Source organism: Rhipicephalus microplus, unplaced genomic scaffold (genome assembly GCF_043290135.1).
Source record: "Rhipicephalus microplus isolate Deutch F79 unplaced genomic scaffold, USDA_Rmic scaffold_314, whole genome shotgun sequence".
Taxonomy (NCBI): domain Eukaryota; kingdom Metazoa; phylum Arthropoda; class Arachnida; order Ixodida; family Ixodidae; genus Rhipicephalus; species Rhipicephalus microplus.
This window is the reverse complement of record NW_027464882.1, coordinates 117,501-130,000: the sequence shown is the minus strand read 5'-3', so window position 1 is coordinate 130,000 and position 12,500 is coordinate 117,501. Positions and strand designations below refer to the sequence as shown.

At 60.9% G+C, this 12,500-nt stretch overlaps 2 non-coding genes across 2 annotated transcripts; both read right to left on the bottom strand.

The window, feature by feature from the left end:
• Positions 1 to 888: 888 nt before the first annotated feature.
• LOC142793617 (5.8S ribosomal RNA) lies at positions 889 to 1,041 on the bottom strand. Its single transcript, XR_012891684.1, has one exon. It is a non-coding gene; the product is annotated as a 5.8S ribosomal RNA (ribosomal RNA).
• Positions 1,042 to 2,760: 1,719 nt separating this feature from the next.
• Positions 2,761 to 4,575, bottom strand: LOC142793621 (small subunit ribosomal RNA). The gene has a single exon (XR_012891688.1). It is a non-coding gene; the product is annotated as a small subunit ribosomal RNA (ribosomal RNA).
• Positions 4,576 to 12,500: the final 7,925 nt, after the last annotated feature.

Below are 12,500 nucleotides of genomic sequence, written 5' to 3'. Positions count from 1 at the left end.
GCTGCGCGCGTGCGTCGTCCGAGCAGTTGCGTGATAAACGACCGTGTCGAAAGCCCAAACACCGCCGAGGCCAGTCGCCGCCGCCGCAAGGGCAGCCACGCAGCCTGGCGAGAGGCATCGTCTCGTGTAGCGTCGCCCCCGCCCCAACTGGAGTGGCCCAGTTTTTTGAACGGGACGGGAACTGCGAAGCACTTAGACCGACGGCGGACTACGACGAGAACGCCTTAAGCTTCGCCAACGTTTCGCCAACTCGTGCGGGAGACTTTTTCCGCTTCGCGGCAAGTCGTCGCGCCGTGCTCTCCGCATCAACCGCGTACGCAGCGAACCGCAAACGTCGGGCGCAGCCTCCTCACCTCCCTGCGCTTTGCGCGCGAACGTTCCCTGTTCGCGCGGCAAAGCCTGGAGGAGGCACGGCCCCGCAGCGTGTTCGAGCGCCCGGTCTACGGGACACCCTGCTTACTTCGAGGGCAACAAGCGCAACGCAAGGCTGCGATCTCGCGCACTTTGCGCACGGCTGGAGAAGCTTTGCTGGCCGGCTTTCGCTCCTCGTGTTTACCGTGCGTTAAAGTTGCGCGTCCGTGGCTCTCGCAGCTCTTGCGCGCCCGGTCGCAGAGAGGAGTACGCAACCTCGACCGCACTTTCCCTGCAGGCTTCCTTCCGACTCGAAGTCCTGCGGCGGTCTCAACGAGGTGCCACATCCTCAATGCAGTCGGTCGCCCCCGTTTCGGTTGGGCTCTGGCACGACGGTCGCCACCGTCTCGCCCTTGAGTGGCCGCTGTTGGCGCTCGCTGTGAGGTGTTCAGCGTGCTGTCCGTGTTGCCGACGCGGTCAAAACGAGTCGACGGCTCACGTTCCCTTGTGCGCCGAAGGCTCTCTTGATATGTGATCCGACCCTCAGACAGACGAAGCCAAGGGAAGACCCAAGGCCGCAATGTGCGTTCAAAGAATCAGTGCTCAGTGTGTCCTGCAATTCACACCAAGTCTCGCAGCTGGCTGCGTTCTTCATCGACCCGAGAACCGAGTGATCCACCGCTTAGAGTCGTGAAAAAGTGTTTGTTCAATTCCGTACAGTCAAAACCAAACGTTTCTGGCACTCGGCCAAACAGTGGCCAAGAAGGGCGCTTTTCAGCGCACGCTTGGACTCCAAAACTCTGCCGCGCCTTTTTCGGCTGCCGCAAATCGAGCAAACGGTGTGTTTCGGACGGCGTTTCGCTTCCGCTACTTGCGAGTGCTTTCGTGGTCCACCCCTCTATAAATACTCGGGAGGCGTCGAAGCCGGTTCTCCAAGCCGGACCCGTAGGTATCGTTGTGTGCTCGCTCTCATTGGCCCGCCTAACCAGAAAATGCCTGCGGTACACCCATTTGGATAAGAGTGCACGCAGATGCGGGCCTCGACGGCTACACATTTCCTCGGGCGGCCGCCTCCCGGCCTCCGTGGAGCGCGGGATGCACGGTCCCATCGACAAGCCTCTCCCGTTTTTACCGTGGCGTCGCGGTTCACCACGGCGGGCGGGTCGGTCTCCTCCGCATAAAAAGGGGGACCCCCGCTTTTTGTTCCACGAAATCGCACAAGCTTTTTTCGCATCCACGGTTTGCCACCGCACACCAAAATGCCGATCCGGCTGCCTACTTTAGCCAACAGGTGGAGCCAGGCGCGCCGTACTTGCGCGGCACTTCCCACGTCCACCGAAGTCGGTGCCAAGGACCACTTTCGGCGCCGGAGCCGCGTACGAGCCTACTCGAGGCGGAAGAACGAAGCCAGCAAGGGCCTGGCCGCAAGTGCGTTCAATTGTCGGGACGTCCAAGTCCCTCGTTCTTCCGTGCTTCCTCTTTCGGCAAGTCGTTGCGGCACCTTCCCAAAGCGCGCAGACCCGCTAATCGCGACGAGCGCGACGTGGCCGTGCCGCCTTTCCCTCGGCAGCAAGCAAAACGCCTGGCAACGTCGACGCTCCCCTAACCGCGATCTCGCACCGTGTTTCGTGTGGCGAATTCAAAAGCCGGCCGGCGCTGCTGCAACCATTACGGTCGGTACGCATACGCCGCGGAGGGCGGGACGGTCATCGGAGCGTGCGGTTCCTCCATCGAGTACTGCGCACCTCGGCCGTCGCATCGCCGTGCCATGACCGGCCGCGCGTCAACGCGAACCGGTGCCAGCGAGATCCCTCGCCTGCAAGAACCGACCGGCAGCCTCCGTCACCCGAGGACGCGGAGGCGCTTGCCGCGGACGGCGGGACGGTATGCACTGGTGCACAGCGGACCCGTCACATCGCCAGTTCCTTGACCGACCGCCGACGCTTGTGCCGTTCCTCTCGTACTTGGCAGTCGCCGCGCGATTGTCGGGTCTCGTTCTTGCACGCTCGAACGGTCGGGAGGGCACTCGGCTGGCGTTTCGGGAACGCGCAGCCTCGCCTTCTACCGACGTAACCACGACTCGCCGTTCGCGCTCCGCCGCTCCTGTTTACAGTACTAGGCGGTCCCGCAGCGGTCGGGTCGCGCATTTCGAGCGCTTCGAGCCACGGTGCAGTGGCGGGTCGAAAGCCGACCTATGAGTGCGTTGCGCCGTTTGTACCCGCGTCCGCCACCTGGCCGACCGTCCAAGGTCGCGGTGTTGGCGTCCGCTGGGCGCAACAATTTGTCACGGGGTGCCGCTCCACATTCAGGCAGCCCCGTGGGGAAAAGCCGACCCCGCGTCCAAACGGGGTCAGCGGCAGAAAGTGTCGGGCGCAGACGCAGCTGAGGCGCTCACCCTTCACAATCCGTTAATGATCCTTCCGCAGGTTCACCTACGGAAACCTTGTTACGACTTTTACTTCCTCTAAATGATCAAGTTTGGTCATCTTTCCAACAGACCGGCGCAACCGAAAGGCCGCGCCGGACATCGGTCCGAAGACCTCACTAAATCATTCAATCGGTAGTAGCGACGGGCGGTGTGTACAAAGGGCAGGGACGTAATCAACGCGAGCTTATGACTCGCGCTTACTGGGAATTCCTCGTTCAAGGGGAACAATTGCAAGCCCCTATCCCAATCACGAAAGAAGTTCCACGGGTTACCCAGTCTTTTCAGACAGGGATAAAGACACGCTGCTTCCTTCAGTGTAGCGCGCGTGCGGCCCCGGACATCTAAGGGCATCACAGACCTGTTATTGCTCTGTTTCGTGCGGCTAGGAGCCGCTTGTCCCTCTAAGAAGGTTGTAAGGTGCTGGGAACCCCGCACCTATTTAATAGGCTAGAGTCTCGTTCGTTATCGGAATTAACCAGACAAATCGCTCCACCAACTAAGAACGGCCATGCACCACCATCCACCGAATCAAGAAAGAGCTCTCAATCTGTCAATCCTCCCAGTGTCCGGGCCGGGTAAGTTTTCCCGTGTTGAGTCAAATTAAGCCGCAGGCTCCACTCCTGGTGGTGCCCTTCCGTCAATTCCTTTAAGTTTCAGCTTTGCAACCATACTTCCCCCGGAACCCAAATACTTTGGTTTCCCGGAAGCTGCCCGCCGAGTCATTTGAGTAACTCAGGCGGATCGCTGGTTGGCATCGTTTATGGTCAGAACTAGGGCGGTATCTGATCGCCTTCGAACCTCTGACTTTCGTTCTTGATCAATGAAAACATTCTTGGCAAATGCTTTCGCAGTAGTTCGTCTTGCGACGGTCCAAGAATTTCACCTCTAGCGCCGCAATACGAATGCCCCCGTCCGTCCCTCTTAATCATTACCTCGTATTCCAAAAACCAACAGAACAGAAACGAGGTCTTGTTCTATTATTCCATGCAAGTTTATTCAGGCGACTCGCCTGCGTTGAGCACTCTAATTTTTTCAAAGTAAAAGCACCGGCCATCTCGAGGCACACAATGAAGTGCACCAAGAAAGAACCGGCATGATGTTCAGTCCGAGCCGTCGCATCGGGTAGATGCACTACTCGTCTGGAACTGAGATCCAACTACGAGCTTTTTAACCGCAGCAGCTTTAGTATACGCTATTGGAGCTGGAATTACCGCGGCTGCTGGCACCAGACTTGCCCTCCAATTGATCCTCGTTAAAGGATTTAGAGTGTACTCATTTCAATTACGGGGCCTCAAAAGAGTCCCGTATTGTTATTTTTCGTCACTACCTCCCCGTGCCGGGAGTGGGTAATTTGCGCGCCTGCTGCCTTCCTTGGATGTGGTAGCCGTTTCTCAGGCTCCCTCTCCGGAATCGAACCCTGATTCTCCGTTACCCGTAACAACCATGGTAAGCAAGTAACCTACCATCGAAAGTTGATAAGGCAGACACTTGAAAGAAACGTCGCCGGCTCGTGGCCATGCGATCAGCACAAAGTTATCCAGAGTCACCACACAATACGGGCCGAAACCCGATCGATCTTGGTCTAATAAAAGCACCCGTTACCCAAAGGGCTCCAGGCTCACTGCATGTATTAGCTCTAGAATTGCCACAGTTATCCAAGTAGGAAGAAACGATCTAAGGAACCATAACTGATTTAATGAGCCATTCGCGGTTTCGCCTTATTTCGGCATGTACTTAGACATGCATGGCTTAATCTTTGAGACAAGCATATGATTACTGGCAGGATCAACCAGGTAATCGTTCGACTGCGCGTCCGTCCTCGCCCTCGGCGGGCCGGACGCAGTCTGTGTGCGGCGGAGGCCACCTTCAGGCGCCCCAACACGCTTATTTTGCACTCCGAGATGACGGCGTTCGAGCTCGCTACGGCACAACCTTCCCGAAAGACGAGTGGGAGCCGTGCGGCAAGAAGCACGTTCATGCTCGCTCTTTTTCGTTGCATCGACTCGGTCGCGCCGTGCGGGTTGCCCAAGCCCGCTGCACTGTCGGTGGACCGGCCGGAACTAGCAACGGAGCCGAGACTGCAAAGCCGCCAGACGACGGGTCACGCCCGCGTCTTCGGCGCTTTCGCATCTGAATCGCCCGAGGACGACACGGAACACACCTCGATATCGTGGTACAACGGCACCGTCCGACAACCAGCCCCTAACGCATCAAGCGGATGAGGCTGCAGACGACTGCCGTGGATTCCCCTGGAGCAGACCCGAGGACACGCTTGACGAGGCCGAAGCCCGCCGCATATCAGACACCCGGTCGCTTTCGCGTACGCCGCTCACGAGAACCCCCACATAATAGCAGCGATAAGTACCCAGACCTCCTTGGGCCCTAATACGAGCGTACTCGAGAAAATTTCACCGCGGGTGTGCCCCGAAACGTGTGGCATGTTGAGCGTGCCACAAGTCTACGTCGCTCTCAAACCCGCCGAGGTCGTAGAATTTGCGACCCTACTCACGAAATTCCCACCGAGGATACGGCCGCAAACGTACCGCACCTTGGGTAGGCCACGAGTTTGTGCAACACTACGCTGACGGCACAGCACCGAGGTCGTGCGCGCACGCACGGGAAAATTCCGCCGCGGTTTCTGCCGAAAACGTGAGGCACCACGACTCTCCGCAAGTTCGCGTCGACTGCGAAAGACCGAAGTCGTGAACGACGTGTCCGCTACTCGCCGCCGACACGCTGGACACCAAACGTACAACGACTCGACGGCGTCGTAGAGGCCCACGACGCGGTTTTCCTTAACGACGTCTCGGCGTGGCACCGACAGGTTAGAACGGCCGACCAACGTTCCCTGTCCGCCGTTCGGCTCAGTCGAAGGGCTCGGCGACTTCGGCAACGCTGCGAAGCCGCACGGTGACGCACGCCATGTCCCCATTTTTTTTTTTCTTTCTGCGTCTGCCGGGGTGCCCCTATAATAGCAGCGATAAGCACCCAGACCGCCGTGGGTCGCTCGCCCCGGCTGACGTGGTTTTTCGTACTCCTGCGGCGGTCGCCGTCAAGCACGTCCAAATACGCTACTTTCGTGGGCGCATTCACGCTCTTTCGCTTCGCCGGAGTGCCAGCACTCACTCTGCCAAAAACGGCGAACATCCGAGCGGCGGTTCCCACTTTTGCGTCGGCGTCGCAAACCCCGCCCCGGCAGACGAGGTTTGCCGTACTCGTGCGACGGTGGCCGGCGGGCACGTCGAAAGACGCCGATATCGTGCGCGAATTGGCGCACCTTGGCTTCACCGGAGTGCCGCCACTGACTCCTCCAAAAACGGCGAAGATCCGAGCGGCGCTTCCCACTTTCGCATCGGCGTCCCGAACTCCGCCCCGGCTGACGCGGTTTACCGTACTCGTGCGACGGTCGCCGGCGAGCACGTGGAAAGACGCCGATATCGTGCCCGAATCGGCTCCGTTCGGCTTCGCCGGAGTGCCAGCACTGGCTCGGCGAAAGACGACGAACATCCGAGCGACGGTTCTCACTATTGCGTACGCGTCGCAAACCCCGCCCCGGCAGACGCACTTTGCCGTACTCGTGCGACGGTCGCCGGCGAGCACGTAGAAAGACGCCGATATCGTGCCGGAATCGGCCCCGTTTGGCTTCGCCGGAGTGCCAGCACTCACTCGGCCACAAACGGCGAACATCCGAGCGGCGGTTCCCACTTAGCCGTCGGCGTCCCGAACTCCGCCCCGGCAGACGCGGTTGCCGAGCTCGTGCGACTAGCGACCGCGAAGCCGTCTCGCGACGCCGCTTTCGTGCGCGGCTCCCACTGCGACCTGGGTCACCCGAGGTCGACGAGCAAAAAAGAATGTCGAAAAAAATTTTTTTTTTTTTTTGCGTCTGCCGGGGTGCCCCTATAATAGCAGCGATAAGCACCCAGACCGCCATGGGTCGCTCGCCCCGGCTGACGTGGTTTTTCGTTTTCCTGCGGTGGTCGTCGTCAAGCACGTCCAAACACGCCACTTTCGTGGGCGCATTCGCGCTCTTTCGCTTCGCCGGAGTGCCAGCACTCACTCTGCCAAAAACGGCGAACATCCGAGCGGCGGTTCCCACTTTTGCGTCGGCGTCGCAAACCCCGCCCCGGCAGACGAGGTTTGCCGTACTCGTGCGACGGTGGCCGGCGGGCACGTCGAAAGACGCCGATATCGTGCGCGAATTGGCGCACCTTGGCTTCACCGGAGTGCCGCCACTGACTCCTCCAAAAACGGCGAAGATCCGAGCGGCGCTTCCCACTTTCGCATCGGCGTCCCGAACTCCGCCCCGGCTGACGCGGTTTACCGTACTCGTGCGACGGTCGCCGGCGAGCACGTGGAAAGACGCCGATATCGTGCCCGAATCGGCTCCGTTCGGCTTCGCCGGATTGCCAGCACTGGCTCGGCGAAAGACGACGAACATCCGAGCGACGGTTCTCACTATTGCGTACGCGTCGCAAACCCCGCCCCGGCAGACGCACTTTGCCGTACTCGTGCGACGGTCGCCGGCGAGCACGTAGAAAGACGCCGATATCGTGCCGGAATCGGCCCCGTTTGGCTTCGCCGGAGTGCCAGCACTCACTCGGCCACAAACGGCGAACATCCGAGCGGCGGTTCCCACTTAGCCGTCGGCGTCCCGAACTCCGCCCCGGCAGACGCGGTTGCCGAGCTCGTGCGACTAGCGACCGCGAAGCCGTCTCGCGACGCCGCTTTCGTGCGCGGCTCCCACTGCGACCTGGGTCACCCGAGGTCGACGAGCAAAAAAGAATGTCGAAAAAAATTTTTTTTTTTTTTTTTGCGTCTGCCGGGGTGCCCCTATAATAGCAGCGATAAGCACCCAGACCGCCATGGGTCGCTCGCCCCGGCTGACGTGGTTTTTCGTTTTCCTGCGGTGGTCGTCGTCAAGCACGTCCAAACACGCCACTTTCGTGGGCGCATTCGCGCTCTTTCGCTTCGCCGGAGTGCCAGCACTCACTCTGCCAAAAACGGCGAACATCCTAGTGGCGGTTCCCACTTTTGCGTCGGCGTCGCCAACCCCGCCCCGGCATACGCGGTTTGCCGTACTCGTGCGGCGGTGGCCGGCGGGCACGTCGAAAGACACCGATATCGTGCGCGAGTCGATGCTTCTTGGTCTCGCAGGAGGGCCGCCACTCACTCCTGCAAAAACGGCGAAGATCCGAGCGGCGCTTCCCACTTTTTCGTCGGCGTCGCAAACCTCGCCCCGGCAGACGCGCTTTGCCGTACTCGTGCGACGGTCGCCGGCGAGCACGTCGAAATACGCCGATATCGTGCCCGAATCGGCCCCGTTTCGCTTCGCCGGAGTGCCAGCACTCGCTCGGCCAAAGACGACGAACATCCGAGCGACGGTTCCCACTATTGCGTACGCGTCGCGAACCCCGCCCCGGCAGACGCGGTTTGCCGTACTCGTGCGGCGGTGGCCGGCGGGCACGTCGAAAGACGCCGATATCGTGCACGAATTGGCGCTCCTTGGCTTCACCGGAGTGCCAGCACTCACTCGGCCAAAAACGGCGAACATCCGAGCAGCGGTACCCACTTAGCCGTCGGCATCCCGAACTCCGCGCCGGCTGACGCGGTTGCCGAGCTCGTGCGACTAGCGACCGCGAACGCGTCTCGCGACGCCGCTTTCGTGCGCGGCTCCCATTTCGACCTGGGTTACCCGAGCTCGACCAGCAAAAAAGAAGGTCGAAAATTTTTTTTTTTTTTCTGCGTCTGCCGGGGTGCCCCTATAATAGCAGCGATAAGCACCCAGACCGCCGTGTGTCGCTCGCCCCGGCTGACGTGGTTTTTCGTACTCCTGCAGCGGTCGCCGTCACGCACGTCCAAATACGCCACTTTCGTGGGCGCATTCGCGCTCTTTCGCGTCGCCGGAGTGCCAGCACTCACTCTGCCAAAAACGGCCAACATCCGAGCGGCGGTTCCCACTTTTGCGTCGGCGTCGTAAACCCCCGCCCCGGCAGACGCGGTTTGCCCTACTCGTGCGACGGTCGCCGGCGAGCGCGTCGAAAGACGCCGATATCGTGCGCTAATTGGCGCTCCTTGGCTTCTCCGGAGTGCCGCCACTCACTCCTCCAAAAACGGCGAAGATCCGAGCGGCGTTCTCCACTTTCGCATCGGCGTCCCGAACTCCGCCCGGGCTGACGCGGTTTACCGTACTCGTGCGACGGTCGCCGGCGGGCACGTCGAAAGACGCCGATATCGTGCCGTAATCGGCCCCGTTTGGCTTCGCCCGTGTGCCAGCACTCACTCGGCCAAAAACGGCGAACATCCGAGCAGCGTTTCCCACTTTCGCATCGGCGTCCCGAAGCCCGCCCCGGCAGACGCGGTTTGCCCTACTCGAGCGACGGTCGCCGGCGATCACGTCGAAAGGCGCCGAATTCGTGCACGAATCGATGCTTCTTGGTCTCGCAGGAGGGCCGCCACTCACTCCTGCAAAAACGGCGAAGATCCGAGTTGCGCTTCCCACTTTTTCGTCGGCGTCCCGAACTACGCCCCGGCTGACGCGGTTTACCGTACTCGTGCGACGGTCGCCGGCGGGCACTTCAAAATACGCCGATTTCGTGGGCGCATTCACGCTGTTTCGCTTCCCCGGAGTGCCAACACTCACTCTGCCGAAAGCGGCGATCATCCGAGCGGCGGTTCCCACTTTTGCGTCGGCTTCGCAAACGGCGCCCCGGCAGACGCGCTCGTGCGACGTACTCGTGCGACGGTCGCCGGCGAGCACGTCGAAAGACGCCGATATCGTGCTCGAATCGACCCCGTTTCGCTTCGCCGGAGTGCTGCCAGTCACGGCGCAGAAAACGGCGAACAAGTGTTTTTTTTTTTTTTTTCCTAGAATTTGTGTTATAGAAGGCACATTTGATATCGGACGATAATTTTCAACTTTATCACGCGCACCGATTTTCGTGTAGAGGTTTGCAAGTTTATGGGAATTTCTCCACTTGGAATAATGCGATTTAGTAGTACTACGAGAACTTCATGGATGTACTCAAGGGTACGGGGCAAGTCAGTTACGTCAACACCTGCAGATTTTTTACACTTCAAACTGAAAATTGTTGGTTGTGAGTCCTCGTGTGATATTAAAGGCCGATTCGCTAACACATAGAACAAAGAAAGAAAGGAAGAAAAAACGCCCGCGCTCGCTCAAGAAACCTGGGTTCGCAACAAGTGGCAACAACAAGCAACCGAGCGAGTGCGCCAAAACCCGTGGCGGCCGAACAAACGCGAAGTCCCAACCGCGTCAGCCGGGGCGGCACGGGACAGGAAAAATCACTTCAGCCGGGGCGGCGGGGCACCGAATAAACCTCGTCACCTCGTCGCAGGATAAAAGAGGAAACAAAAAGTCTAAACAGCGTCTGCTGGAGCGAATGCGTAATAAAACAACAACAACAACAAAAAAAAAAAACACCCGCGCTCAAGAAGTCTGCAATCACCACAAAAGGCGACTGTGACCGAGCAGCGTCAGCCGGGGCCGTGCGGAAACGGAAAAACCGCGACTACCGGGGCGTCGAGGCACCGAAAAATCCACTTCAGCCGCGGCGAAAAAAAAAAACAAAAAGAAAGACGGAGGGGGGGGGGGGAACCACGTCTGCCGGGGCGAAGGAAAAAAAAAAACGCGTCTGCCGGGGCGAGCCCGGGTGCGGCACCACCGGGAAAACTGTGGCAAACAGACATGGCGATCGAGTGAGTGGGCCGCCAGCCAGGCTCAGCCAAAAAGTGCAAAGTCCGAACTGCGTCAGCCGGGGCGGCAAAAACCACGTCAGCCGGGGCGGCGCAAAAAACCGCGTCTGCCGGGGCGGCACGAAACCGCGTCAGCCGGGGCGGCGCGAAAACTGCGTCAGCCGGGGCGAAAGAAAAAAAAAAAAAAACGCGTCTGCCGGGGCGAGCCCGGGTGCGGCACCACCGGGAAAACTGTGGCAAACAGACATGGCGATCGAGTGAGTGGGCCGCCAGCCAGGCACAGCCGAAAAGTGCAAAGTCCGAACCGTGTCAGCCGGGGCGGCAAAAAACCGCGTCAGCCGGGGCGGCGCAAAAAACCGCGTCTGCCGGGGCGGCACGAAACCGCGTCAGCCGGGGCGGCGCGAAAACTGCGTCAGCCGGGGCGAGCCCGGGTGCGGCACCACCGGGAAAACTGTGGCAAACAGACATGGCGATCGAGTGAGTGGGCCGCCAGCCAGGCTCAGCCAAAAAGTGCCAAGTCCGAACTGCGTCAGCCGGGGCGGCAAAAAACCGCGTCAGCCGGGGCGGCGCAAAAAACCGCGTCTGCCGGGGCGGCGCGAAAACCGCGTCTGCCGGGGCGGCGCGAAAACTGCGTCAGCCGGGGCGAAAGAAAAAAAAAAACGCGTCTGCCGGGGCGAGCCCGGGTGCGGCACCACCGGGAAAACTGTGGCAAACAGACATGGCGATCGAGTGAGTGGGTCGCCAGCAAGGCTCAGCCAAAAAGTGCTAAGTCCGAACTGCGTCAGCTGGGGCGGCAAAAAACCGCGTCTGCCGGGGCGGCACGAAACCGCGTCAGCCGGGGCGGCGCGAAAACCGCGTCTGCCGGGGCGGCACGAAACCGCGTCAGCCGGGGCGGCGCGAAAACTGCGTCAGCCGGGGCGAGCCCGGGTGCGGCACCACCGGGAAAACTGTGGCAAACAGACATGGCGATCGAGTGAGTGGGCCGCCAGCCAGGCACAGCCGAAAAGTGCTAAGTCCGAACTGCGTCAGCCGGGGCGGCAAAAACCGCGTCAGCCGGGGCGGCGCGAAAACCGCGTCTGCCGGGGCGGCACGAAACCGCGTCAGCCGGGGCGGCGCGAAAACTGCGTCAGCCGGGGCGAGCCCGGGTGCGGCACCACCGGGAAAACTGTGGCTAACAGACATGGCGATCGAGTGAGTGGGCCACCAGCCAGGCTCAGCCAAAAAGTGCTAAGTCCGAACTGCGTCAGCCGGGGCGGCAAAAACCGCGTCAGCCGGGGCGGCGCAAAAAACCGCGTCTGCCGGGGCGGCACGAAACCGCGTCAGCCGGGGCGGCGCGAAAACTGCGTCAGCCGGGGCGAAAGAAAAAAAAAAAAACGCGTCTGCCGGGGCGAGCCCGGGTGCGGCACCACCGGGAAAACTGTGGCAAACAGACATGGCGATCGAGTGAGTGGGCCGCCAGCCAGGCACAGCCGAAAAGTGCCAAGTCCGAACTGCGTCAGCCGGGGCGGCAAAAAACCGCGTCAGCCGGGGCGGCGCAAAAAACCGCGTCTGCCGGGGCGGCACGAAACCGCGTCAGCCGGGGCGGCGCGAAAACTGCGTCAGCCGGGGCGAGCCCGGGTGCGGCACCACCGGGAAAACTGTGGCAAACAGACATGGCGATCGAGTGAGTGGGCCGCCAGCCAGGCTCAGCCAAAAAGTGCCAAGTCCGAACTGCGTCAGCCGGGGCGGCGCAAAAAACCGCGTCTGCCGGGGCGGCGCGAAAACCGCGTCTGCCGGGGCGGCGCGAAAACTGCGTCAGCCGGGGCGAAAGAAAAAAAAAACGCGTCTGCCGGGGCGAGCCCGGGTGCGGCACCACCGGGAAAACTGTGGCAAACAGACATGGCGATCGAGTGAGTGGGCCGCCAGCAAGGCTCAGCCAAAAAGTGCCAAGTCCGAACTGCGTCAGCCGGGGCGGCAAAAAACCGCGTCTGCCGGGGCGGCACGAAACCGCGTCAGCCGGGGCGGCGCG